This window comes from Lontra canadensis, unplaced genomic scaffold (assembly GCF_010015895.1).
Source record: "Lontra canadensis isolate GAN:19392208 unplaced genomic scaffold, GSC_riverotter_1.0 scaffold60, whole genome shotgun sequence".
Lineage (NCBI taxonomy): Eukaryota > Metazoa > Chordata > Mammalia > Carnivora > Mustelidae > Lontra > Lontra canadensis.
The window spans coordinates 7,463,074-7,486,715 of NW_022631054.1; the positions used below are offsets into that span (position 1 = coordinate 7,463,074).

Here is a 23,642-nt window from a genome sequence, read left to right on the forward strand (position 1 = left end):
GAGAAATTGTATCTTAAAACAGTCCATCAGAGGAAGGAAAAGAGACTGGATTGTTCTATCCTGCTGCTTCCTGTCTCCTGTCTCCCATTGATTACTTTGCCCTATGGGTAGTTAAATCTCCCGTACTTCTAGGTTGCTTCATTGGCCCCTTCAGCAGGGGCTCAGGAAGCCAGAGCTCATGTTCTGTGACGTGTGTCATCAGGGTCTGGAAGTTGCAGAAGCCTTAGAATCCACATTTGCAATTAGTTGGCCTCAGGCAGAACTGTAAGGCCTCACTCAGAGTTGGCCAGCCATACCTGTGGGTGAGGTGGACCAAATAACTAATGGTCTAAGAGTGAAATGACACCAAGAGATTGTGATGAGGCATTGGGCCATGATGTGGGGATTGTTATGATTAGTCAGACTGGGTTATATGCTTACTGCTACAGCTGATGGGCTATGGAAGGTATGCTGTGGAAGGAAATATCCCATCCTCCTTCCCCTCATGCCAGTTCAGATCCTCAGAAAATCAGATACCAAGACAGGATTAAATGCAAGGAACTTATTATGAGAAACACCTGTGAGAGAAAATGGGCCAGGAGCTAAGAGACTGAGGACCATCAGACAATGATGCAGATCTGACCCTAAGGGAAGGAGAAAGAAGGAAGGAGTTCTAGGTGGAAGGGTGTTAGACTGCAGTATAGTTCTAAAATTTAGCAAGGCCATTGAGGGTCCTTGAGCCAAAGTGGCCCATCAGAAGAGTATCATTTATCCCGGCAAAAAGCCTGTCCTAAAATTCCTGCAGGGCTGTCAGTGGCCAGGACCAGAGGGGAGGCCTGGGTAAGGGGTGATGGACCTCTGAGCTCAGCACCTGTGCTGCTGCTGAATTACGCTTCTCCCAGTTGGAGATCTGAAAAGTGCATTCTCATGGCCACATACCTTCTCAGCCCAGCACTACATGCAGATGAAGAAGGATGGTTCTACAATCTAAAAGAAGAAGAAAAAAGTAGAGTGCCACTACCAGTTGAAGGGACAAAGGTGTTGGGCAGGCAAGACAACAACAACGTCCACCTCACAGCTTACAATTTTTCATTTGTAATTAAAACTCTACATGTTCCAACCTGAACTCATGACTTCTCCGTGCTCTGGAAAAGTTCTAAAGTCTTCATCCGGAGACTACCATCCTCCCTACTGTGAACACCGAAAGTCATGTTAAATACCTCTTGATCCTTTCTCTCCCTGCCCTCGAAATAGCCAACCAATAGTCAAGTCCTTCCAATCCTACCTTGGCAATATCACCTCTGCATTGGTACGTCTTTCCTCCACTCTCATTGCTGATGTGTTCAGGAGCTCATTGTACCTTGCCTGAACTACTGTGGAAGTCTCCAGTGGTCCTTTTGCAGTCCCATTCCATCTTATCATCTCTGTCATATTGTCTTTAACCACAGTTTTCACCATGTCAATCCCTTCGTAAAAACTTCTATCACTGGGAATATAAAATGGTGTAGCCATGGTGGGAAACAATATGGCGATTCCTCAAAAAATTAAACATAGAATTCCCATATGATCCAGCAATTTCACTTCTGGGTATATACCCCAAAGAACTGAAAGCAGGGACTCAGACATTTGTATACTAATATTCATAGCCAGCATTATTCACAGTACTCAAAGGATGGAAAAAACCCAAGTGTCCACTGATGGATAAATGGATAAGCAAAATGTGTTATACACACAAAATGAAATACTAATATTCAGCCATAAACATAAATGAAATTTTGGTATGAACGTGGATGAACCTTGACTATATTATGCTAAGTGAAATGAGCCAGATACAAAAGGACAAATATTAAATGATTCCACTTATATGAGATACCTAGAATAGTCAAATTTCAAAGAGACAGAAAACAGAACAGTTGTTACCAGGAGCTGGGGGAGGGGAGGACAGAGAATTATTGTTTAATGAGTAGAGTTTCAGCAGAGGCAGATGAAACAATTCTGGAGATGGAGCGTGCTGATATTTACACAACAATGTGAATGTACTTAATGCTAACAAACCATGTATTTTAAAATGGCTAAAATGGTAAAACAAACAAAGCCCAAAAAAACTTCCATACTGACTCTCCTTAGCAGAAAATAAAACCCAAGAGCCTTAATCTCACCATATGTAACTTTCCAGGTGATTCTTCTTCCTTTTCCTGTTACTCTGTATTTCCTCAATTGATCTCCTGCTTCCTATATCTGCTCCACTGGCTACCTACACAAAGCATGCTCCTTCCCTAGTTCTACTCATTTTTTTTCAAGACCCAAAGGTCACATCCTTAACAATCTTTCTCCTCCCACTATTCCATACTAAGTGGAAGTAATTGCTCTCCTTCTTGAACTCCCACAGCTTGTGAATTATGTCTGTCTTTAACACTTACTGTTTTTCTTTTAGATCAAAGAAGGTACAAAATGAGATAGAGAGATGTGGCTGAGGGTAGTCTAGTCGGCCCTCTACTAGAGTGTTATAACATTAAGGAATTTACCAACATCCCAGAACTGGTGTTTATAGCTTTGCAAGTTCAGAAGCCTGATTGTAATAGTAAGCAGAGTGGAACCATCTCCCAGGGGGCAGTCTTGTATCCATTAAGTTCACAGAAACTGATGGTTATATAAGCCAGAATCCAATATGTTGATTTACAATGAAAAATGTAGTTATCAAAAGAACTGGGAATCTCTAGGTGGCAGATCACTAAATTCTGTCCCCATAGGTAAGTCATTTGCTGGGTGAGTATAGAATCACACCAGGTAAGCACGTTGCTCTTAAGAAGCATTTCTTAGCTGAGGCAGCCTGAGATATTCTCACCCACTGTAGCGATGACATGGACAAGGAAATACTAATGCTCAGGTCAGTTTGACTGGAGCAGGACTTAGAAAGGCAATGTTAATGCTTGTCTCTGTGACTGCCCTGTTTGGGCTGTCATGGCTGATTAAACTCTTTGGTTCACAATCTCTTTCTGAATAAGACACAGAATGACTGGTTGATAAGACTGATCAGGCATCCATTTATTAAATTACGATCACTCTGCTTTCTTGAGATTTCTCTTGTATGCCTGGATCAGAGTTTGGTTTGTTTTTTGATCATGTTTGTAGATAAACTCTAGGCTTACCACCATGGAGAGCTAATTTTAAGTTTGTATTAGCTTAGGCTAGCTAGGTTATAGGGCAGTAACAACCAACCAATTTCAGTGGCTTACAATAAAAAATGTTTATTTCTGATTCACCTTATATTACATGTTATGTGTATCAGCTGTGGCTCTGCATATCTTCATTCTGGGACCAACACTGGAGAAGCATTTCTATTTGGGACATGCTGCTCTCATGGCAGATGAAAAATATGGACAGCCCATACATTTCTGCTCAGAAGTGGCTCATGCCATTTCTACTCACACTTCATTGACTAAAACAATGCCAAGCTTCATGACACTAGAGTGAGAATTATAATCTCCTAGGGACAGACTAGACAGGCAGGGTTTTAGAAAGGCAGCAGCAGAGAATATTGATAATAGTCTATAAGGACTAATATCCAGTCTGTGTATACTAGTATGGCTGGCACATTATAATATTAACTATTAAAATACTGAAAATAGTTTCATACTAGCTGATAAACACCTGCTATCCCAAGCCTCCTGACAACTCCCTTCCCCCGGGAGCCCTTAGGAACCTATTCTTCACACATTAGCAACTAAAGGGTTAATACCTAGCACAGAAGGGTATCCCCACAACTTTATGGACTTCAAATGTGCTAGATAAATGTTTGACCACTACTTGTTAAATATGCTTGTGATCACCTTTGGCTGATTTTATCTTCGTAAATTCTTATCAGTTTAATTCTGAGGGCAACCTGATTTCCAGGCTCTTAGAGAGAAACTGACTGCAGCCCCTATGTGCCATTGACAATTATAACAGTAAAATCTAATAATACTAATTCATGCTGATTCCTACACATTTTTACATCTTTTGTAACAAAATATATGCAATAATTAACTCAGTATTTTAGAGACTCACTTAGCTTTTCCCATTAGCTAGCTCATCTTTCTACTATCTTAACACACTATTTATTTTGAGTCTGTTTTGACTTTTTTATGCCATTTCTCATGTATGAAAATGTCATCATTAACACTAACTTCCTTGACACTTCTGCAATTTCCAAAGCACTCTCCTTTACACTATTTCATTCAATCTCCCCAACACTCCCAGGAGGTAGGAATTAGATCATTTTACAGATGAAGGAATCGAGACTCAGCAAAGTCAGGTGTCTTATAGCTAGTCAGGTTTTGTTCATTCATTCATCAAATATTTATTGAGTGCCTCAAGTGAGATTTATTCAGGTTGGATTTGGAAACAGTTTTCCTGAATTCATGTCGAGGGCTATTCCAGTATTCTTAACACCTTTATCATCACAGTCATACACTCAAAGGAAAGAAATAATAATAGTGTTTATTATATTGTTGAAGACTCCTGCAACCCAAGTCTCAAAAAGTCTCCAAGGTCATTTAAACAATTAAAGGTAACCAGCAACAAGAGCAGTTTCATTTCTCAGTGCTTATACCTAACCTATTGGCTCAAAGTAGATAATTCATCCACAGGTTTTGGAACTACTCATATTGAGTTTTGACACTTACGGGAGTTTGACCAAGTTATTTAATCCTTTTGAGCATCAGCTTTATCTGCAAAACAGAAACACTACTGGTTGTAGAGATTAAAGAGATAAGGTAATACTCATGGGGTTTTCAATTGTCTTGATGGCAGTTTTAAACTGCATTCAAAGGAGAAAAGCAGTGTCTATGTCGACGTAAAGTTACACGCTATTAATTCATAGGAGGTGCTGTTCTCTACCCTGGAGTATATTATTTTACAGTTTTGGTGTTAAATCCCCTTTTATGGTACTGGTAACTATTTTCTTTAGCGGCGCCCATAATCTGGCATCCCCATGTCGTCCTTCGTCCGACTGCTCTCTTTCGTCCCAAATTAAAAAAAAAAACACACACAAAAAAAACCAAAAGCCAAAACCCAAAAGACGTATTTAACATTCACGTGTGCGCACCACATCAAAGGCCCACAAGCGTAGAACCCCCGGCGGAGGTCACCAGGCAAGGCCTCCGGATCCCCTAGAAAGGGGTGGGGTCAGAAGGCTCTCTGATCTCATTCCACCTCCCCAGGTCGTCGCCCTTCCTAATTCTCGCGAGACTTCAAACAACTCAGCTTCTGCGCATTACAAGATACAGGGAGTCAAGGCGCCAAGGGAGGGGGAGGGGAAGGGGGGGGGAGACGGTGCAAACGGCGTGGCCGCCATCTTGTTTGTGCCCCCGCTTTGCGCGCGCTCCGTTCTCCGTGACGCACGCTTCCCCCTCCCCTCCGCCGTGCCCAGGCCTCTGCACTGCCCGACTCCGCAGGAGCGTGGGGGCGGCTCCTGCTCTTCCCTGGACTCCTGAGCAGAGGCGTGTGAGTGTGCGGGAGCGTCTGTGGGAGGGAGGGTGAGAGGCGAGCGGCAGCGGCGGGGGGAGGGGCAGCGCTTCCCGCCTTCGGCGGAGACCTCACTTCCCTCTCGAGGCCGCTGCTGTAGTTCGGTCCGGCCTGCCCGCCGCCATGTTGTGTTCTCGCCGGGCCCGCCGCTGTCGCCGCCGTCGCGCTCCTGGGGTCCGTGCGCCTCGTCGGCCCGGCCCGCGGGCTTTCTCCCATTGGCGGAAGGCGACTGCGGGGGGGCTCGCTCGTGATTGGTCGGTGGCGGGGAGGCCGCGGACCTGGCACCTTATTGGTCGCGCTGGCTCCGGCCTTGGGGGTGATGAAGGAATCCGAGGCTGCAGGGATGAGCGCGTCTCGGGCTTGGGCAGCAGGGTAGTGACCCTCTTCGGTGCAGGCATAGGGTGGAGGCTGGGGGCGAGCTTAGTGACCTTAAGGAGGAAGACAGGTCTATGGTCTGGCAGGTACTTCGAGGATAGTCTGCGCACGGCCCGGAGTGGGTGGCACTCCCAATCCAGAGGTACCCTCGTGGCCTAGTATCAGGGTGTATAAGCTCCAAGGCTGCCAGGCTTGGAAACCCTGAAACCTGAGTTAGGGGCTGAGAGGGTCTTTGAGAGCCAAGAGAGCTAGACTTGGAGGGCCGTTTTGTTTTGTTGCCTTTTATCCAGCATAGTTAACATACATACAGTGTTTACTTTCAGGTGTATAATGTAGTGACTGTATTCCTTAATCCCCATCACGTATTTCAGCCATCCCCTGAACTGTCTCCCTGATAACCATCAGTTTGTTTTCTATAGTTAAGGTAGACTGGAGTTTAATACCGTTTGTCAGTGACCTCGATGTCCACGGATGCCAGGTCTGAGGGGCATGGTATAGGAGGAAGGGGCGTCAGGACGTTAGGGACCTGTCTAAGCTATAGTATCAGATCGGGATTTTGCTGGAGAATGCCAGCATTGAAACCGAGGTTTCAGTTACCAGGTCTGATATGTGATATGAGAAAACAGAACCAACCTGGGAGAGGGGCCCTTATTGGACCAGTGTGTTGGGTGTTAAAAACTGAGTACCAAGCTTAAAAGGCACAGCATTAAGTAGTGACAGATCTGTAGGAATGAGGAAGTGTGAAACATTTCCCCATCTGAAATGGGGAACACTTTCAGACTTGGGAATTATAGTAAGGGAGCAATTATAGATTATTGGGTCGCAGGACTGTGCAGCTAGTTTTGAGACATTGTATATGAAGTTTTTCTGCATTAGAAAGGATACATGTGAGGGCTGGGTTTCTAAAGGCTACATTTTCTAGCAGATACTAGATACTTGGCATTTATTTGTTGAAGAGATATTGTTAGGTTCCTCTTTAGTCAAAGACAGAGCTTAACAGATCCTGGACCTGGCTTACTTGTTTTCTTTTATATATGCCTAAAAAGTACACCCACCCTCATGTGCACTTAAAAAAAAAAATTTTTTTTTTTTAAATAAGCAGCTTGAAAGGAGAATAAACAAGTGCATAGTTTCTTGCATCTTGTCATGAGTTACAGAACTTATCAGCACTTTCTGGTTTGTATTTCAAAACTTGTTTTAGTCAAGAGTTGTTAGAGTCAGCTTGGGGGTATTTTATCACTTTCCATTTTATTGTAATGAATTGTTCTACATTTGCTCTTCCCAAGGTTTGGGGTTCATGGAAACATATTTGTGTTAAACCTCTGTGCTTCCTAATTTGTTTTTCCTTGTATATGTTAGGTGGTCCTTTCTAGCTTTAGATAGGTGTTATACATCTGTATTCATACCAATTTCAAGAAACTTCTCTGGGGGGTGCCTGGGTGGCTCAGTGGGTTAAAGCCTCTGCCTTCAGCTCAGGTCATGATCCCAGGATCCTGGGATGGAGCCCCAAATCGGGCTCCCTGCTTGGCCAGGAGCCTGCTTCCCCCTCTCTCTCTACCTGCCTCTCTCCCTACTTGTGATCTTTGCCTGTCAAACAAATAAAAATCTTAAAACAGAACAAAACAAACTTCTCTGGTTTTCAAATTTGGTCCGTTTTATGTGAATGCAACAAAATTTTCAAGAGAGAAAGGAAAAGTAGTAGAGGAAGGGAGTTGACATTTTCGGGTACACTTACCACCCCATTCTTGTTAGGTAGGCTTTGTCATTCCCATGTTGGAGATGAGAAAATTGAGGATCACAGAGGTTATGTAGCTTGTCCAGTGTTGAACTGGGGTTCGAATCAAAGTTGTCTGATGCCGAAACCTGTAGTTTTAACTGCTATGTCATGCTATTGGTAGAAACATGACTAGTCAAACTTCCAGATAGTGTTAATATTTCGAAGTGGGTCATCTTTCTTTGGTTGCTGGGTGTTAGGAGTATATTGAGTGGGGAAAATATAATTAACAATTTGTTTTACTGTTTTAAAGATTCAGACCACAGAATAGGAACTGTATAAAATACAGGTTCTTCAGCTAGGTATTTAAATCGTATCTGTTGATTTCTATTGTATAGAGAAAGATTTACAAAGTAAACTATTGGTTTTTTTCTGAAGCCAGGTAGATAATAGGGAAAAATATGTACAGAAAGTTTTAAGAATCTCATTCTTTAAAATCAAACTTAAGAAAATTGATGACATAGTCTCTCTGTATGTGGAAATGGTTAATGCCAAGGAGTGAGGAACTACCAAGTGTATAAAGAACTCATTTGGGAGCTTTTTCAGATATCGCTACTTCTTTAAGATGTTTGTCTCCACACTGGGACCTGTCTGGAAGCCTGGTGCCTTCTTCAAAACGTGGGATAGTTAATCTAGTAGATGCTTATCCTAAATCACATGTAAAATTAAAACTGGATGCAAAACATTTGCAGTTCTAGTATTTGCATGGAAATCTTTAAATAACTTAGGTTGCAAGAGGAGACTAGCGAATTGGGGTCGGAGTTGCTTTGTGATTTGATACAATTAGGTGAGGGTCTCCTCCCTTTTATTTGCAATTACATTGTAGTGTGGAAGATAAGAGTGAAAAGAACAAGGGGAAATAGGGTTTGCCATGCGTTTTGTACCTCGGTCATCTAACTTTGTTTGACTCAATCATTAAGTTAGTTGAATATGAAGAATATTATGACATCCATAACTTAGTTTCTTTTTTTAAAATTTTTTTAAAGATTTTATTTATTTATTTGACAGAGATCACAAGTAGGCAGAGAGGCAGGCAGAGAGAGAAGGGGAAGCAGGCTCCCCGCTGAGCGGAGAGCCCGATGTGGGGCTCCATCCCAGTACCCTGGGATCATGACCTGAGCCGAAGGCAGAGGCTTTAACCCACTGAGCCACCCAGGCACCCCAACTTAGTTTCTTTTTTAGTAAATCTAGACAAGTTTGCAAAAACAAGCATGCACATAATTGTTTTTTATTCAGTAAACATTTCTTAACTATCTGTTCTTCAACACCACGAGATCATCTTCATTCCCATTAGCTCCTTACATCCATGGCCAGTTCTGGGCCTTTTATCACCAGGAATTAACCACCCTAGAAATCTCGAACTCCTAGGAGGTCTGAGTAGGTCTCAGTTTATGTTTAACACCGTAACTTGAGAACATCAACTTTGCCTTCTAAGTGGACTCATTCTAATGTTTAATACTTAACAGACTGTGTCCATGTTTTGTTATCTAAATCCTTATAACAATTCTGTTATCTCATTTACATGCATATATTTTCCATTTGGTCAAAATTGATTCATTGTACTAGAAAAGATGCAGGGTTTCTTATCCCCGCTTATAGAGAAGTGGAGGCAAAGTGAAGTGAGGAGCCGGTGCTAGTTGCTTTTTGAGGCAGTTTTGAAATTCACATCTCTTAGTTCAGAGGTAATGAAACACTAAAAATCTATGAATCAAACTCAGGAATGATATTATAGTTACTACTTTTTATTGAGTGATTACATTGTACCAGCTAGGGTATAAATGTATTATGTGTATTATTCACACGTGCTATGTGGTAGATCCTATTACCACCTGCATTTTTAGGTGTGAAGAAACTGAGAAGTTAAGTAATTTGCTCAAGGTCACATAAGGTGACAGAGCCCAGATTCAAGCATCAGTCTATAACTCCATTACAGTCTGAATTCTTACAAAATTTGTGGAATCCTTATTCTTAAATACTGAGTTTGTTCTTTCTTTCATTCCTTTGTTCTTTTTGGAGAGCGACTACAAATGCGTGAAGGGGGAGGGGAGAGGGAGAGAATTTTTTTTTTTAAAGATTTTATTTATTTAGAGAGAGAGTATGAAAGCGGGGGTGGTGGGGCAGAGGGAAAAGGAGAGTGAGACTCTCAAGCAGACTCCAGGCTGAGTGTGGAGCTGACATGAGGCTCAGTGCCATCACCCTGAGACCACAATCTGAGCCAACATCTAGAGTCAGACACTCAGAGATGAATCTTAGATAGGCTCCCCATGCTGAGCATGGAGCCCAATATGGGGCTTGATCTGACCACCCTGGGGTCATGACCTGAGCTTAAATCAAGAGTTGGATACTTAACTGACTGAGCCATCCAGGTGCCCCAAACACTGTGTTCTCTGGACACCATAAAACATTAGGAGAGGGACGCCTGGGTGGCTCAGTAGTTAAGTGTCTGCCTTCGGCTCAGGTCATGATCCCAGGGTCCTGGGATTGAGCTCTTCGAAGGGCTCCCTGCTCCATGGGAAGCCTATTCTCCCTCTCCCACACCCTCTGCTTGTGATCCTCTCCCTCTATGTCTCTCTCTTTAAAAAAAAAAAAAAAAAAAGAAAAATACTTGCAGCTTGGATCAGGAAGTAGCTTTTTTTATTTCTTTCAGGCAAGTGCTTTGTACAGAGGCCCTGAAGAGTGTGATGACCTTGACAAGGTCACTTGGCTATGTAAGGGGAGAGTCAAGTCTAACCCAGATTACTGGCTTCCTAGTCCTCATTCCACTGGGCAGCATTGTCCCTTCTATGGAAACATTGACTTGATGATGGTCAAAACCTTTGTTTTGACAAGTTTGACTCATTCATAGGAGGGAGAATGGCAGAGGACATTATTAAGGTCACAGATGACCTTCTTGAGGTTCATTCCAGCCTCAGGCATACAACCTAGGAGGAACATTCCTTAGCCAGCAAGTTGTTCTTTTCCATTCAGTTTCTTGTGCTCAAAGCAGACTGTGAGTTATCTGATGTATTCCAGGCTCTCTTTTCATTTTGTTTATTCAGTTTTTCATGCATGTGCTGTGACTAGTTAGGAAGACTACAAGGTCATTTCAGTATTTTCCCAGAGACCGAAAGCACCTGACATAATTTAAGTAGATTAATTGTTGGAGGAAATGGATTTAAAATACTTTGGCCAAAAAGTGCTGATGGGAGGGGATAGTGTAGTTGCTGACACTGGAGTCAGACCTGGGAAAGAATTCTTCTGCAATGCGGTTACCCTCTGTTTGAGCTGGGGGTAAGTTTCTTAACCGGTCTGAGCCTTAGTTTCTTCCTGTGTAAAGTAGTGGTAGTGACACCTATCTTACAGAGTAGTTATGAAAAATGAATACAGTAGCATATGGTAGGTGCCTGTCACCAAGCAGACCTTAGTAAGTGAGAGGACACATTATCTTCTCTTTAAAACAGCATAAAATCTGTCCTTTCAGATTCTTAGAGCTTCCCTAATGAGAAGCCTTTTGTAATTACCTACTCTTTTATGTATGATAAGATTTCTGCATGAGGGAGCAACCACTTGGCATGAAAGAAATAACCTAATTTAGTTATGTTGTTGTGGCTTAGGAGCTGATTTACAGAGGATCTATATTATTACTAGTCTATGTTTATGAATGTATGAAGTAGTAGGATCATTTATTTCAGGGTTAGGTTGTTTCCTGATTGCTCTGTTAATCCTCAGGTGCTGAGTGGTAGTGATTTCGATGAGATGAGAACTTTTCTGTATTTGCCAAATAGCAATAATTTATTGAAATCAGAACAACCAGTTTTATCCTTCAATCCAGAAAGAGATTTGCATTATAGTCATTTAAAAATTTTTCTAATTGTAGAAATTGTCAGTTGAAGTAAGACTATCAGTTTGGTTTCTAGTCACCTGGGTAACATTTTCTTTGAAGTAAGCAGAACACAACGTTGTGGGATGGTTCAGGAAAAAAATTTCTTTGCCTGCAGAAATTTTTGCCAGGTTGCAAAATTTGCTGTATCCTTCCCACACTGCTCCATGTTTTAGCAGTGATGTACCTGATAACAGTGAGGCAACATCTGTGCTCATTTTCAGCATGGAAGTTGTATTTTCTATTTTGGTTCAAGTCCTTATTTGTTTGGGGGTGCCAGACTGGCTTAGTGAGTGAAGTGTGTGACTCTTGATCTTAGGGTTGTGGGTTTGAGCCCCACATTGAGTGTGGAGATTGCTTTAAAAGAAAATCTTAAAAAAAGTCTTACTTGTCTGCAGACAGATTACTTCTAAATTCAGTGTACTTTTATATAATGAGAACTTTCTAATGGATAAACTTCAGGTGCAGTTCAGAGAGAGGGACTAGGCTAACCTTTGTATTTGAATGTTTCCATTAGAATAGGTTTAACTCAAAGGTTCAAATCTTCATGTCCAAGATATATAAAGTGTCTTACTTAGATGAATAATCTCCATTTAAAATCAACAGTATATTGTTAGGTCAGATTCAAGAATTAATCTTAGGGGCACTGGGGTGGCTCAGTCGTTAAGCATCTGCCTTCAGCTCGGGTCATGATCCCAGGGTCCTGGGATGGAGCCCCGCATCGGGCTCCCTGCTCAGCGGGAAGCCTGCTTCTCCCTCTCTCACCCCCCTGCTTGTGTTCCCTCTCTGTGCCTCTCTCTGTCAAATAAATAAAATCTTTGAAAGAAATAAAAAGAATTAATCTTAAATACATTCATGGGCATGAGCTATAAGCAGTGATCTTGAGCAATCTTTCAATAAATGCTTCAGTGACTCCTAGGAAATGATACTGGAGTGTAGACTAGTTTGTGTGATGTCATTGGCTTAAATCTATTAGAGTTACAGCAGTCCCACCCATTCTCCGCAGTTTCGTAGTTTCGCTTTCCGTGGTTTCAGTTACTGCGGTCATCTGTGGTCCAGAAGCAGATGATCCTTCTGATTATTGTCAGAAGATCAGTAGTAGCCTAACGCCACATCACAATGCCGGTCATTCCCCTCACTTCATCTGATCACACCGGCCTTTTATCATCTCACATCATCACAAGAAGGGTGAGTGCAGAACAGTAAGAGATTTTGAGAGAGACCACATTCACATAATAGTATATTACTATAATTTTTCTATTTTATTACTAGTTATTGATCTCTTTACTGTGCCTAATTTATAAATTAAACTTCCATCACGGATATGTAGTACAGGAAGAAACATAGTGTATATAGGGTTCTGTACTACCCGCAGTTTCAGGCATCCACTGTGTGGTGGGGGGTCATGGACTGTATCGCCTCTAGATAAGGGGAGACTATGTACTGAAGGTTTTCACAATTTCTGTTATTGTTACCCCTGCCCTCAGAAGCTGCTCATTGTCTAGGGATCTATATGAAGTAAGATTCTTTGCCCAGTGTTAAGAAAACATACCGCTCACTAGTGGCGTGATCGTTCATAGAAAAGAGGAAAGTGAACTACATGCAATCTGAGCAGTTGAACATCTTTGTCATTCTTAACTGTCTTAAAAATTATTACTGTACTCCAAAGGGTAAGTAGCTTAGAATTTGCTCGTTATCATCAGACAAAGTTGTGGCCTTTTAAAAAAGCAAAGCACACTTGGTTGGTGATAATTTGGGAGCCAGAGGATTGCTATTTATGGTGATGTTTAATGTCATTTTCAGTAGGACTAAATTAAAAGGGAAATGCCATAATGTGTGTAAAACTCCAGCCATTTTGGAAGGTGGTCAGAATAGAGTTGCCTATAATCTTTTCATTCCACTAAAGTCTGTAAGGCACTTGAGAGCATCATTTCCTAAGCTGTTTCATTGAACATGAGTTCTTTTTTTTTTTTTTTAAAGATTTTATTTATTTATTTGACAGAGATTACAAGTAGGCAGAGCAGCAGTCAGAGAGAGAGGAAGGGAAGCAGGCTCCCTGCTGAGCAGAGAGCCCGATGCGGGGGCTTGATCCCAGGACCCTGAGATCATGACCTGAGCCGAAGGCAGAGACTTAACCCACCTGCCACCCAGGTGCCCCTGAACATGAGTTCTTATACAGTGTAATAAATGTTCTCTGGAGTTGGAAAAAGGATCCTTGACGGTAAAGTGAAATGTATTTCTATACTGCAGAATTAGTATTCAGAGCCTGCTTGTCGATGTGCGTTATGACCCTTCAAGAGAGAGGATGCATAATGTGGTGTTTCTTGAACTTACTTGGCCACGAAACCCTGTTTGTGAGAACATCTAATAAGCATTTCATATTATGACTAGTACGTAGTGGGGCCCAGTTGAACAGTTCTGGTGTAGAGAGTTTATGAGTAAAAAATGCATCTTTTTGTATAAGACAGCTTGGCCAATAGTGGGAAAGGATTTGTCTGGGAATGTACAGCATACGTCTCCTAAGTCACATAGACTCTTCGGGATGAAAGTGATTACAAAAAGGTTGTCTAACCCAGTTGCCAATATCAATGATGATACTAGCAGCTACCATTTTTTAAGAGCACTTGCTGTTTATCAGTCACAGTGTTGTTATTCTACAGGGATTATTAACCACTGGTCTTAATGATTTTTTATCTTCTTACTATTTCCCATTTATCTGTTCAACATCTGCACTACCACATTTTCCAGTAACTAGATGACACAGGGTCTTTGTTTCCCCTGCTGTCTGTGTGGAGTTGTCATGCTCCTACCCTGTCTGTTTCTCCATACTGTACCTGAAATGATCTTTTAAAAGGGTAATTCTGATTGTGCCAGTCCCATGCATAAAGCTCTTCAGTGGCTCGCTGTTGTCCTCAGAATAAAGTTCTAGTATCTTAGTCTTGTCCAGCCCTGTTTACTTTTCTAGGTTAACTTCTAGCCTCTTGTATCTGGGCTGCTGCCATATCAAACTATAGCCATTCCAGGAATGTAATGCTTTCTGTCAGCTCCAGGACTTTGCACATGCAGTTTGCTTGTCTGTCTCAGTAGGTTCCTATTCTTTTTACAATTTTAAATCTCCCAAGAAGCCGTCTCTGACCAGCCTGAAATTTAGTTACGCCCTGGGTTAGGGGTTCTGCTTAGGTCTTATACTAGTGGGAACTCTTAACACATAGCACTGTGATCGCCTATTTTAATATTCTTCTCTGTTATAATAGACTTTAGTATCCTCGAGGACAGGCCTATGTATTGTTTAGGATCCCCAGATCTTAGCACAATACTTACACGTAAGAATTTGCTGAGTGAATGAAAATATCCCTGATCCTACAGCCTTGCAAGATGGTTTATAGTTTAGGAGATTGGCCTCAGTGGGGTTAAGTAACTAGTTTGAGGTTACTCAGCTAAAATGAGGTGATGAGGGATTAGAATTAGAATCTAAATCTGTCTAGCTGCAGAGACTGGGCTTTTTTCCCTCTGCTTCTCCACATGGCTGCTCTTTTTCATCTTGTCTTTACATATTCCTGTCAAGTGTTCAAACAGCCTGTGCCAACAACCCAATCCATAGCTTCCGAGGCAGCTTGTGCCATCTTTGGACAGCTCTGAGAGAAGAGTTTTCTAGAATAGCTTTCCATCCATTGGTTTTAATTTATGCTTTGGAGAATACAATTTATTTTTAAAAAACAAATAATTCAGAATTTATGATCCACTTACCATCTCATTTATTGGTTTACTTCATTAACTTATTGGGCAGCCATTTACTGGGTACCAGCAAACACTGTGTTCCTTTTTCTAATGATACTGTCGTTGCTCAAAACAAAACAAACAGAATGTTTCTGGGACTTCTTTGGATATTATCTTTAGAACTTCTGTCAGATTCTTGAAAATTTGTTGACACAAAGTTTTAAACTTTGAAGGTGGATTTAGTTTGGGAAATAACTAATAGTTGTTCACGACCAAGTGAGGATAAAGATATCAGTCAGAAGCAACAATCTGGCAGTCCTTAATTTTCTGCTTATAATTAAAAAAAAAAAATTCAAACCAAAATTGAAAATGGAAAGATTTAACATTAGAAAAATCTGGCTTTCATGGGTTTTTTTGTTTTGTTTTGTTGTTCTTGGTTTTTTTTTTTTTTTTTTTTTTTTTTACTAACCTATAATCTGTTATTTGCTTAGGGGTACAGGTCTGTGAATCATCAGTCTTACACAAATCACAGCACTTACCATAGTACGTACCCTCCTCAGTGTCCATAACCTAACTACCCTGTCCCTCCCCACCGACCCTGGTTGTTTTTTTTTAAACCAGACAAAACTGATAATATTTATGAAGCCATTGCAGTGGTTCTGGAAGGGATAATGAGGGTACAAGGAATGGGCATAATGGATGTTCTCTGTGATACTATTTACAGTATTTTATTTATTTATTTATTAAAAGATTTTATTTATTTGGCAGACAGAGGTCACAAGTAGGCAGAGAGGCAGGCAGAGAGAGAGAAGGGGAAGCAGGCTCCTCGCTGAGCAGAGAGCCCAGTGTGGGGCTCGATCCCAGGACCCTGAGATCATGACCTGAGCCGAAGACAGAGGCTTTAACCCACTGAGCCACCCAGGCGCCCCTATTTACAGTATTTTAAAATTGAAGACACTGAAGGATTAATATCTAAAATATATGAAGACCTTATACATTTCAGCAGCCCCACCAAAAAAATCCAGTGAGAAAATAGGCAGAGGACCCAAAAAGACCTGAAAATACATTTTTCCAAAGAAGACATCCAGATGGCCAACAGACCCATGAAAAGGTGCTCAATATCAGTAATCGTCAGGAAAAAGCAAATCAGGACCGCAGTGATACATCACCTTACACCTGTCAGAAAGGCTACAATTAAAAAGACAAGAAATAAGTGTTGCCAAGGATGTGGAGAAAAAGGAACCTTTTTTTGCTGTTGGTGGGAATGTAAATTGGTACAGCTACTGTGGAAAACAGTATGGAGATTCCTCAAAAAATCAAAAATAGAAATATCATACGATCCAGTAATTCCATTACTGGATATCTACCCAAAGAAAATGAAAACACTAATTCAAAAAGATATGTGTACCGCTCTGTTCATTGTAGCCTTGGCATTATTTACAATAGCCAAGATGTGAAAGCAACCTAATGTCCATCAATAGACGAGTGGTTAGGAAGATGTGGTATACACACACACACACACACACACACACACAGTGGATTTTTACATAGTCATATGAAAGAATGAGATTATGCCATTCGTGACAACATGGATGGACCTAGAGGATATTATGCTAAATGAAGTAAGTCAGACTGAGAAAGACAGATGCTATACAATTTTACTCATGTGTGGACTCTAAAAAAACAAAACAAATGAACAACAGAAAAGCATAATCAGGTCTATAAATACAGAGAACATACTGATGGTTGCCAGGGAAGGCATGGAATGGCTGAAATGGAGGGGGAGATACAGGCTTCCAGTTATGGAATGAATAAACCACAGGAATGAAAGGTACAGCATCAGGAGTATAGTCAATGACACTGTAATAGTGTTGTATGGTGACAGATGGCAGCTATACTTGTGAGCAAAACATAACATAGAGAAGGTGAATCACTGTGTTATAAACCTGAAACTGGTGTAACATTGTATCAGCTATATTAAAAAAATTCAAAAAGAAAAAAAATAAATTGAAAACATTGAAGTTATTAATATAAAACTCATTGAAAATTGTGGTATATCCACTTAATGGAATATAACCCAACTATAAATGATATATATTTGATATGGAAGGTTGACATTTTTTAAGTGAAAAAGATTACAAAACAGTTTGTATAGTAGTATCTAATATTGGGGGATTAACACCCTTGTTTCTCATTTATATAAGCAAAATACAGTGTTTGATTCTGAGTAGTTGCATTAAAGGTATTCTTAAAAAAAACACCTCATTCCCTTAGCCTGTCACATCAGCACAAAACTGCTATATACATCTCTCATCAGCTTAGTATATAAGAAGTCACACAATGTATTTAATATTCAGATGAAAATGGCTTTGTGTTCATATCACAACAGGTGAAAAGTTCACTTTTCTTTAGAGGTTCTCTGATACTTCTTGATGCTTTCAGGTTCACTTACTTCTCCGAGTCCAAACGAATCAGTTAGGGGTACCATCAGTGAAGTGTTTGTTCAGGGCACTGAAGAGTCCAGTATCTTTGCTGCTAGTTATGCTTCTGATGTGATACAGTATAACCTGCAAGATTAGGTTATCTGGGGGACTGAGTAAGGCTCTGTCCTTGGCAAGAATTGTCATGGTGGTTACAGCCAACTTCTGCCATAACTCTGGTCCTTCAGTCATTCCTCAGGATGCTGAGCAAGAGCTGTTTTGGCATCACCTTTTTGTGTTTGGGATCTAGCTTTTGCTTCTTCTATTGATTCTGAAACTCTTGCTGCGGTAGACTGATCTTCCTCTATGGCCTTTGTCAATTGGAGCTGAACAGTGGCTGCCCCTTTAGGTGGGACATGCACTCTCCAGTTTTCCTCAGGCCCCACTACTTGTTACTTTGTTGACACCATGGCTAAGGTTGCGTTTGATGTATACCTCTGTACTGAGCAATGGTGCTATATGTGGATATAAATAAAACACCGACATCTTCAGGAAGCCCTCCTCTGGTAATAGAGACATGGTTGAAAGTAATTATAATGTGTGCTAAGTGCTATAGTCAAGTATATATTTAGATATTAATTGAGTACCTACCCCATGCTAGGTATTAATGCTGAATACTTTACCCTGTCATTTAAGCCTCAACATTCCCATGGGTTGGTGTTATTTTTTTCTGTTTTATACATGAAGAAGTGAGCTCAGAGTTGGTTAAGTAACTTGGCCAGGGTCATAGAATTTTCTGACCAAAAGCATCAGGTCTCACCATAACTACTTTAAGAGGATTTAAGCTTGAACCACTTAATCAGAGGCCTTCATTTTGCCTCATAGTGATCTGGGTGTTTTTTAGGGCAAGACGATGCAATTGTCTGGTTTGGAGGGCTACTGAGATCCAGGACCAGGGAAGAATGTGAGTTGGAATCCCAGAGAGCCCATGAGGCTCTTATTCCACAGTCACAACAGGCTAGAGAGGAGAAAGTAGTAGTAAGTTGAATGGGTCAGGCTGCCAGATGGAAATTCTAGGATAATTTCAGTTCTCTTCCCACTAGCTTGAATTATAGTAAGGTGGCTGTTGATGAGAAATGGGGGTTGAGGGGTGCCTGGGTGGCACAGTTGGTTAAGTGTCTGATTTTTAGTTTCAGCTTAGGTTGTGACCTCCGGTTGTGAGATGAAGTCCCAAGTAGGGCTCCGCACACAGTGCAGAGTCTGCTTAAGTTTCTTTCTCCCTCTTACCTTCCCTATGCTCGCTCTCTCTCAAATAAATGAAAAAGAAAAAGAAATAGGGGTTGAAGTTTCTTTCTTGCAAACTTTCCAAGAACTAATAAAAACTACGCCAGAGACCTTCACAGAGTATTAAGAGACATGTTTGGTGTAATTCGGTACATCAAACACAGAGTAGGGCTGGGCATTTGGGACAAGACCAAATTTCAGCCTAGACTGGTGGTGAAAGGCGTGGGGAAGATTTTTTGTAGCAGCTGGTAGTCCTCCTACACTGCCCTTTATGGCTCAGGAGTTGCTTTCTTCAGGGTTGCAGGGTATGCTAGAGACAGTCCCTTCTAGTAGCTTTGGGGCCTTAAGGAGAGGGTGCTGTTTTATCACATTCTTAGCTAAGTCTCTAATCAAAAGATCAAGCTCAACGTCAGTCCGATTTCTGATTTTTAAGTTAATGAAGTTGGATGTAATAGTTTATGCCACCTCTACATATATGTGACGCCTAAGAATTTCCTTGGCTGTGCCCTGAGGTGCCTCATGTCTCAGTGTCAGCATTGTGGTACAATAGGAAGAATAGCATCCTAGGTGCGACCTGAGTTTGCCTCCTCAATGTATGGTTAGGGGCCAGTTGTCAAACTTCTCTTTCACTCTTTTCACATTTAAAGGGGATAGTGAGGATTAGAGGAGAAAAGTCTGTAACATACCTAACATAAAACCTGGCACTAATTGGTGGTGTTTAGAAATTAATTCATTCCAATGTGAGAAATAAGTAGAATGTATATGGAGAAAATATGGCAAAGTGATTGGAAGGACCCCCTTGCTTCTGTTTCAGGGCGCTGCCAAACCTGTACGTATGCCCATGATGACCTCGCATGTAGGGTCAGCCAAGGTATTTCTAGAGAAGGTCTCCTTTACCTGGCAAAACAGTTGTGTTGTTCAGTCCTAGGATACTTAGCTTTCCAGGGAGGAAGCAGATCTAAGGAGATTGTTAAAGACCTTTGGTAAAAATGCAGTGTTTCTATTGAATATTTTTTAAAAAAGAAAAGAAAAAAGACAAGTTAATTCATTTTCACCATATTAGGAAGCTCCTTTTCAACAGTTGGGCCCAAATCCTTAAGCAAATCTTGACCACTGCGATAAACTTCAGCATCCCAGAATGTCTTCAGTAACTGCAGTACTTACACTCTCTCTCCTGAGATCATCCCTGCTACTTATTCTTGAAAATGTGGTAGAAGAGTTTGCTCTCTGTGATATCAAAACTGTAATATTCAAAGCTAATCAACATTTTTTATGACCATCCTGAATAAGTTAATCCATCAAACTGTAGTGAACTTTAAACAATAGGCACTGGTGTTTTCTCTCTACCAGTCCCCTCCTTCCCATTCCCCTTTATCATTGTTATTTCTCTCTCTGGTTCCTGGTAGACGTTTTAGAAATGCCACCGTCTCTGCCACTACCTTCTTATATTACTCCAGAATTTTCCTATTTAGATTAGTTTGTGTTTCAAAATAAGGTAATTTAACCTAGTACTAATACGTGCTTTTAAAATTACCAGGGACATAATGACAGATGCCTTTTTAGAAATCCTACAAACTGTTGTATGGCCGTTGATACCACTCTTTGTTACTGAGGAGTTGTTGGATGAGCCCACCCTGTTTTCTTTTTTCTTTTTCTGTTAATGCTCAAGAGAAAACTGAAGATAGTTAAGTCACAACTTTCCGATCTTGTGCACATTGCTTCTCTGGTTTACTGCCATAGGATACTGTAGCAATATCTTACAGACATCTTTGATGGCCAATCAGAAGCAGTTAAATTACCTTAAATTTTTTAAATGGAACTCTGACAGCCAATAAGAAATCCTTTGGGTGGGAACTGTAACAGCCCTTTCTTGTGATTTTAAGAACATTGTAAATTTGCATTTTCTTCTTGTTGGAAACACAAGAGGCCCTAGGGTATCTGCTGTGTGCATTTGCCAGGCATTTCCAAGCCTTAAGTTCCCGGTAGTTTGAAGTCTGAATCTGACCCCTGTTCTGCTTCTCAAGGTAACTTTAAAACAGGAAGTGTACAAAGGAGGTAACTGATGACGTGAACAGCCAATCATGGCTTTGTGTTCTTAGCTGATAAAGCAGCTCAGCCAATGGGACCACTCTGGAGGCAAGGTTTGGTGTCAAATAGCATGCTAGATTGAATGCCTTTGACTGTTAAAGTGGAAGGAGGCTGCAGGGCTTCATTGGAGCCTCGGAGTTTTTCACTGAGGCAGGGGTCAGCTGAAAGACAAAGAAAAATGGCGAATAGTTTGCTGGGGGGTGGGGGGACAGCTGTTCGGGTTTTCACTGGAGTGGACATTCCAGACTCAGGTTTCTGCATCTCCTGCTGCCTTTTGTTTCCTCCGTCCTTTTGGGGGGGGAGGGCTAGGAGTGACTTAAATTCTCCCTGTCCGAGGAGATATAAATAACTACATGTAAAATTAATGCAGTTCTCGGTAAGTTTAATTCTTTGTTTTGTGTTAAAATGGTAGAAACTGTTTAGCTTCAGAGTGTAGACAAGTTGCACTGTTTCAGAAAATGGCCACTTTACATTCCATGCATACCTTTTGGTGCACCTAGAATACCTTGGCTCTGTTTAGATTTTGCATGCCCTTCACCTAGGATTTCTTTTCCTAGTTGAGTATTGACAAGATCAGGTACATGAAGAAAGGCTAATCATTTTCCAGGGGCACACAGAAGCAAAGCACTTTCTCTTTGCATTGGGTAAACTTAACTGTTTTCCAAATAATTTTCCTTTGTTCAAGTGCACTGAAGCTTTCCTACAGAATAAGCTGAGTTGTTGTAAGACTTTCTCTGTTTCCATGCACTTTGTTGACATCTGTGTTTTCAGAGGTGGAAGCAACACTATTGCTGTTCTAAATTTGTGTGAAAATATGGTTTGCACGGATGCAGGTTCTAATGGTGAAGGAAGGCCCACATGCCAGTGTGAAATTCTCCCGTAACTTTCTTGATTTACCTGTCTGCTTCTATTCTAATACGGACCAGGAATTAAGTAACAATCTCTGTTTTAAAATACACATTCTAGCTTAGAATGTTGGAAAGAAACATACTTTTCCACTATATTGGCAGTGACAAGAGCAAGTCTTTTTCTACCAATTTCACACATTTTGTCAGGCATTGGTTTGGTTCTTTAAAAATGATGTGAGCAAAGTGCTTTTCATTTTCTGTATGAAATATTTTGAATCCTAATTTACCTGCATATTGTGAATAGGAAAGTTAAGAGTACAGGCACCATATCTTTTGCCCTTGATATTTTTTCCCCTCTTAGGGATCCGAAGCTAATGCTGGTTGCTAATCAGTAACTAGCCAGTTTTTGTGAATAGTGAACTCTTCTGTCCCATGTACTAACATCTATAATACACTTGATTTTAAAAAGCGTTTCTTTGTTTTCTTCTTATTTGCAAATGTGGAATGAAGGTCATTAGAACATTTCTGCAGCAGACTCAGCGTGGAGCAGTGAGCCAGCAGTACTCAGTCTCTGGGTAGGGAAAAGGAACAGGCCCTAGTAGAGGAGAAGTTGGGAGGGTGTTGATTTGCCTCCCCCGCTTCCCCTCCTGTAAAGGATTTATCTGAAAGGATCGACAGGGGTTTGGATTTGGGGCTTTTGGAATTGGAGTGGTGTAGCAGTCAAAGTTGCTCGATGCAGGCCTCTGTCGTTCCTTGCAAAAGTGACCTTGAAAAACTGCCGAGGAGTTGAAAGATTGAAGGACAAAGTTTGTTTATACAGGTTTAGACTGAAAAGCTCTATTTAAGATGAAAAGAGACTGTACTTCTGATGTTCAAGTCGAGTGGTTAGTAGGAATATATTATAGATTCAGATTAGGAGTTTTCAAGCAGTAAGACAATAAATACGGCTGCGTTCATTCTGTCTCCCACTCTTCTCTATTCCTTCCCCCAGTAAAAAAATTCTAAATCCTTTTGGTATGATAGTTGAGTGAACTGCCTAACAGATTCAGAATTCCTTGCACACTACCTTGTCTCCTGTGTAATCTAGAGGGTTCTTAGTGAAGAATGGCATTTCAGGAGTTCAAAGCAGTTATGTTTGTAAAACTTCTTTGAGGGAATTGGAATGCTTGTGGTAAGAAAACTGTCATTCTGGGAAGTTAAATCATAAGAGAAAGGAGTATGTGTTAAGGATTACATTTTAACAGATAATTAATTTAAATTTATTTTTTATAAGACATTGATTTATATGTTACCAGTTGCTCCAGGTTTTATGTATGCTTTAAAAAACAGATGTAGATTACGGAATGACTCTCTTAGCCTGGGAGAAGGCCTGGAGCAGGGAAGGCAGAAGGTAAGTGGGGCACAGTATGAGGCCTTGATTAAAACTCTTTATTTTGAGAAAATTGTGGATTTTGCTTCTTGGAAAGATACCTAGCCATTGCCTCTAGCTTGGGCTCTTAACCTTTTCAGAGTCATGGACTCTGGAGAATCTGACCCACTATCTGGAAAAATGCACGTAGGCGTGCCTGTGCAGAACCCCTGGTGACTAAGGTGTCTTCTAGTATAGGCAGAATGGTGTTTATATGATCTCCTTATTTAACACATTAGCCAGATAAATGTTTTCCAGAAAAATGAAGAAATCAGGAGAATAGGCCTTCCACAGCTAACTAGAACTTAGACTAGGGGTGGGTGTGTGGGTGAGGGCAACTTAGGGTCTTCGATTCGGGCATTTATTTATACTCTGACTACAGTAT

At 41.0% G+C, this 23,642-nt stretch overlaps 1 protein-coding gene across 5 annotated transcripts in view; it reads left to right on the forward strand.

The window, feature by feature from the left end:
- The first annotated feature begins 5,323 nt into the window (after positions 1 to 5,323).
- NFYC (nuclear transcription factor Y subunit gamma) overlaps positions 5,324 to 23,642 on the forward strand; it is a 66,985-nt gene continuing 48,666 nt past the window's right edge. Inside the window, exon 1 of one of the 5 annotated variants that reach the window (XM_032877431.1) lies at positions 5,324 to 5,475. The gene's annotated coding sequence lies outside the window, so the exon portion shown is untranslated. Of the gene's footprint in view, positions 5,476 to 21,266; positions 21,378 to 22,365; positions 22,425 to 23,036; positions 23,240 to 23,642 lie in introns of those variants that run through there. The other 4 variants (XM_032877429.1, XM_032877433.1, XM_032877432.1 and 1 more) reach the window with 4 other exon arrangements.